We start from the raw sequence: 6,000 nt of genomic DNA on the forward strand, positions 1-6,000 counted from the left end.
CCATTGCTGGGATCACCAGTGAGTAGTCAAAGAATGTTAGATGATCAATTAACATCTTTCCTAGTCAGCCATTACTAGGGGTCACCGGGTAAGGGAAGTTAAGAATCTTGAGAAACCTGTAAATTTAATAAATCAAATGGATCTATTTGCAGCCTTCTACACGTTGATATCCAGCTATGCCAGCACCATTTGTTGAAGATGCTTTCTTTTTTCCATTGTACAGTTTTGGCTTCTTTGTAAAAAATTATATGTTCATAGGTGTGTGGATTAATGTCAGGGTCTTCAATTTGATTCCATTGGTCCACATGTTGGTTTTATGCCAGTAACAAGCTGTTTTTATTACTTTAGCTCTATAGTAGAGCTTGAAGTCAGGGATTGTGATGCCTCCAGAGGTTGTTTTATTGTACAGGATTCTTTTGGCTATCCTGGGTTTTTTGTTTTTTCATATGAAGTTGAGTACTATTCTTTCCAGGTCTATGAAGAATTGTGTTGGTATTTTGTTGGGATTTGCATTGAATCTGTAGATTGCTTTTGGTAAGATTGCCATTTTTACTATGTTAATCATGCCTATCCATGAGCATGGGAGATCTTTCCATTTTCTGCCATCTTCTTCAATTTCTTTTTTCAGGGACTTAAAGTTCTTGTCATATAGATCCTTCACTTGCTTGGTTAGTGTTACCCCAAGGTATTTTATATCATTTGTGGCTATTGTAAAGGGTGATGTATCTCTGATTTCCTTCTCAGTGTTTGTCAATTGTATATAGGAGGGCTACTGATTTTTTTTGAGTTGATCTTGTATCCTGCTATGTTGCTGAAGGTGTTTATAAGCTAATCAGTTTCATCTTTGGAGTCACTCAAGTATACTATCATGTCACCTGCAAATAGGGAAAACTTGACTTCTTCCTTTCCAATTTGTATCCCCTTAATCTCCTTATGTTGTCTTATTGCTCTGGCTAGAACTTCAAGTACTATATTGAATAAGTATGGGGAGAGCGGACAGCCTTGCCTCCTTCCTGATTTTAGTGGAATCACGTTGAGTTTCTCTCCATTTAATTTGATGTTGGCTGTTGGCTTGCTGTAAATTGCCTTTATTATGTTTAGGTATGTTCCCTGTATTCCTGATCACTCCAAGACTTTTATCATGAAGGGGTGTTGGATTTTGTCAAATGCCTTTTCTGCATCTCGTGAGATGATCATGTGGTTTTTTGCTTTGAGTTTGTTTGTATTGTGTATTACATTGACGGACTTTTGTATGTTGAACCACCCTTGCATCCCTGGGATGAAGCCTACTTGATAATTGTTTTGATGTGTTCTTGGAGTCTGTTTGCTAGAACTTTCCTCCACAGCTGGTCAGAATGCAAGCTTGTACAACCACTTTGGAAATCAATATGGCGCTTTCTTAGAAAATTGGGAATCAATCTCCCCCAAGATCCAGCTATACCACTCTTGGGCATATACCCAAGGAATGCTCAATCTTATCACAATGGCACTTGCTCAGCTATGTTCATATTAGCATTGTTTGTCATAGCCAGAACCTGGAAACAACCTAGATACCCTTCAACTGAAGAATGGATAAATAAAATGTGGTACATATACACAATGGAATACTACTCAGTAGAGAAAAATAATGATATGAGGTTTGCAGGCAAATGGATGCATCTAGAAAAAATCATCCTGAGTGAGGTAACCCAAACTCAGAAAGACAAACATGGTATGTACTCACTCATAGGAAGATACTAGATGTAAAACAAAGATGACTAGACTGCTTGCTATTCACAACTCCAGGAAGGCTACCTAGAAAACAGGACCCCAAGAAAGACACAGGGATCACCCAATGACAGAGAAATGGATGAGATCTACATGAACAACATGGACGTGAGTGGGGGTAATGAAGGGCAAAGGTCGAGGGAAAGAGAGCTTAGGGGGGTGGGAGATCCCAGCTGGGATCTCCCCAGAACAGAGAGGGAGAACAAGGAATAAAAGACCATGATAAATGAAAACCACATGAGAATAGGAAGAAGCAAAGTGCTAGAGAGGCCCATAGAAATCCACAAAGATACCCCTACAATATACTACTGGCAATGGTTGAGAGACAGCCCGAACTGACCTACTCTGGTGATAGGATGGCCAAACACCTTAATTGTCATGCTAGAAAACCCATCCAATGACTGAGTGAACCGGATGCAGAGATCCACGGCTAGGCCCCGGGTAGAGCTCCAGGAGTCCATTTGGCGAGAAAGAGGAGGGTTTGTATGAGCGAGAATTGTAGAGACCAAGGTTGGATAAAGCACAGGGACAAATAGCCAAACGAATGGTAACACATGAACTATGATCCAATAGCTGAGGAGCCCCCAACTGGATCAGGTTCCCTGGATAAGTGAGACAGCTGATTAGCTTGATCTGTTTGGGAGGCATCCAGGCAGTGGGACTGGGACTTGTCTTCAGTGCATGAGCTGGCTGTTTGGAACCTGGGGCTTATATAGGGACACTTGGCTCAGCCTGGGAGGAGGGGACTGGACCTGCTTGGACTGAATCTACCAGGTTGAACTCAATCCTCAGGGGAGTCTTTGCCCTGGAGGAGGTGGGAATGGGGTTGGGCTGGAGGAGGTGGGGAGGTAGGAGGGGAAGAACAAGGGAATCCTTGGCTGATATGTAAAATTAAATTAAATTATAAAATAAAAAATACATGCACACACACAAAAAAAGAAATCAAATAGCCGCAGCTAACTAGAATTCTCACAGTTCACACAAAACAGAGGGATTTTACAAAAATGGTGCAGCTACAGATAACATACAGAACAAAAGAATTAATGTTGTGGAGTGTGGGGACTCAATGTTGCAACTCCAGGCAAAACAAGTTCAACACTAATGGCCCAAATGACACTTCAGTCAAAATCTACCCATTCATTGTGGGTAGCTTTGACAAAGGGGTTGATTTGACCTTGTTACCATGGTGCTCCACTTTGTCCATCTTCCCACACCAAGTTGAAATTCTTTTCTTTGCAAAAGCTATGATCTTGGCCCAAACAACACATCCTTGTGGGGGCACTCATTGGATTTTAATGAGCATCTGGGTGGACCCTGGGAGAGAGCTGTGTTCTCACAGTGCGGGGGCTGGCTTGACGCTTTCAGCTGTTGGCACCATTCACAGGAGATTGTGTTCTCAGGAGCAGGAGTGTTAGTAAACCTTCATTTGTGAGTGTGTGTGGCTGAGAGAATTGGCTGCAAAAGAGAAGTTCAATTCTCTTGTTTCTGAAAGCAGTTAAGGATGTTTCCAAGTGACTTCCTCTAATGCATTTGGTAAGCTGCCCTCAAGGGCTGTTGTTTGAGCGCCTCATAACACAAGCTTTAAAAAAAAACTCCTTAATACCTGGCAGTTCCAATAATCCATTTAATCTTTGCAAAAGGTAAGTACGTTAACAGATTTTATTGCCGCTTGTGTTTGAGGATAAAATGATACCCTGAGAAATTCTGGGAGCAGATGGAGAGTATATAATAGGGTCCATGTGACCTACCTAACTCCAAGTTGTCTAGCAGAATCCCTTTGACTACTCCACTGGATAAAATGGAGGTGCTGGTGCCGTTACCCTATTGGATTTCTGAGGATCACTCACTAGAGGTAAGCTCATACTTAGGGTCCAGTCAAATCAGTGTCAAGCTCACACTGAGCTCCTTCTGTAACTTCCAGTATCCCATCTTTCCCTAGAAGATCATTCCCTTCAAATATTTGTCTCTGTCTCTGCTTTATTTTTAACTCTTACACACTCCTCAAAACCCAATTTGCTTTGTGCTTCCTCTATGAAGTTTTACCCAGGCACCTTAGGCAATGCTTGTTTCTTTCATCATGGTGTTAGGTCTTAGGCACCATGGGAATCTTTTCATTATCTGACTTCAACTGGAAGCCTTACATCTTCTTATATTCAACTGGAGACCTTGCTTCTTCTACTGTAACTTCTGCTTATGTGTTTATTAGATTGTAAAATATTTTAGGAAAAAAGATTCATTACTTACTTTTCATTTCCATTCCTGTTATGATTGTTCATTGACTTAATGAAAAATAAGACAGAGAAGAGCAAGTCAAGTAAAGCTGAAGAAATTCAACAAAAGGAAAAATAAGTAAGAGATACTGAATGCAGATGACTATTAGATACTATAAAAACTGCTAGAGATGTGACCTGTGGAGAAAGAGAGGAAGAAGGAAAGAGAAAAGTGGACCATTGTTAAAGGATATTTAGGTGTTGTCATAAACAAACAGAGCAGGAACTAGAAGGTTAGTTTTTTGAGGGCCTAGGAGGGTTAGCAAAGTTTCCTGAGGGCCCAGTAGTGGAGAGACACTGGGCTAGAACAAGTCAGATTGAAACTTCACATAACCTTAGCCCTTTGCAGGAGTTAGCGTAGGCCCACAAGATAGATCTTGAACTGTTTCCTTCTCAAAGAACTAGGTTGATGGACACCTGGACATAGGAACTGATTAAAGTGTTTAAAGCTAATGCTTTAAAGTGATTAAAGGGATTAGCTAAGCTAAGATGCAATTAAAATGAGATTTATAAGTTAAGTTGTTACTTTTAAAGATAGGACAAGATGTGCAGACTTTGTTTTCATGTATTTACTGCTGTGTGTCAAGAACAGGGGCAAATGAGAGGTTGTTTCATGCCTAAGTCCTCATCTGTACAAGGACATTGGCCTCACTTCTGTTTTTCTCTTTGGATAGGTAATGAGTACTGGCTCTTCAGCATACTATACACCAATCATATTTTGTGCTCTTTTCCTTTTGTACCCCCTGGTTCCGAAATCCTTGCCTGAATTATTCTTTGGCTGTTGTTGGCATCATTTTGTTGTTGTTATTGTTGTTAAGAAGTATCTTGATGAGGTTTCTAAAGAAAGGCCATTTAGCATATCACTTTTACTAACTTGATTTGGACAATATTCAGTCATTATCCTTAGTAGTCTGACTTTCCCTGGGAAGATGTGAACAAATGCCTTTTCTACCTAGAGAGGGGACATTGGCAGACCAAAGTAATGATCCCTTAAAAGTCCAACTTGGAGAATTAATAAGTTATTGGGGATAGTTTACAGAGCATGAGTAAGGGGGTACTTACAGAAGCATGGATGACTCTAAGGCAAATACATCACCATAAAGTCTACCCTAGCATGAATAAAGACTCATGAAAGCTATATCCCTGGAGTTTGCACTTTCCTTACCTCTTGTCTCAGCACGGGTAACTCGCTCTTCTCCGCTTGGCTCCGGCCCAAGGGCTGCACTCCAGGCTCTGTTGCCTGCTGCTGAAGCTGACTCCTTGGTTCCAACAGGCACTGGGTCAGCATCATGGCTGTTACCTTTGTCAGCCAGAACTGACTGCTGCAAGGCCACTGGTCTGAGCAAGCAATACTCTCTCCCCAATTTACCTTATACTACATGCTCTAAGGAGTAGCTGCCTACCCTTAGGACAAGTTTAGTATTTTCTTAAAGGATTGCTGATCAGACTTTAAAACCTCCTACCAGGATACTCTTTGGCTATTTTTTTTTTCCTAGGAACTCCAGCTTGGCACAAATCTTGACACACAGTCACTTTTAAATGACTCAGATCCCTTTGTCTAATTTGCCTTTCTCTCCTATGATCAGTGTGAACTTTACAAAGTTTAAGGCTGTTTTGCAGGCTGATCTAGACTATTCTTATCTGCCAGAGTTTTTCCTACTTCATAAAGAATATGTCTCATAATGGGGCTCAGCAAAACCATTAACCAGAGTTTCTTCTACTTCATGAAGGGTACGTCTCAACAAAACCATGAACATGCCAGTGTTGATGCCAGTGTTGTGGAATAGAATATTTGTTTAACTATGTAAAAATGTGTTGATTTTGTTTATGGTGCATTTGATTAACTGTGTAAAGCCCTCACTTGCCTAAAGCTTATAATTGGTCTAATAAAAAGCTGAATGGCCAATAGGAGAGTACGTATGAGGAGAAATTTGGGCTTGTGGAAAGGGAAGAAAGAAAAGGA

General features: G+C 40.8%; 1 long non-coding RNA gene across 1 annotated transcript in view; it reads right to left on the reverse strand.

The window, feature by feature from the left end:
- Positions 1–5,598, reverse strand: part of LOC119086873 — a 95,669-nt gene extending 90,071 nt beyond the window's left edge. The window contains exon 1 of the long non-coding RNA XR_005090258.1: positions 5,203–5,598. This is a non-coding gene — a long non-coding RNA (uncharacterized LOC119086873). The remainder of the gene's footprint in view (positions 1–5,202) is intronic.
- Positions 5,599–6,000: the final 402 nt, after the last annotated feature.

This window comes from Peromyscus leucopus, chromosome 8a (genome assembly GCF_004664715.2).
Source record: "Peromyscus leucopus breed LL Stock chromosome 8a, UCI_PerLeu_2.1, whole genome shotgun sequence".
In the NCBI taxonomy this organism is placed as follows: Eukaryota; Metazoa; Chordata; class Mammalia; order Rodentia; family Cricetidae; genus Peromyscus; species Peromyscus leucopus.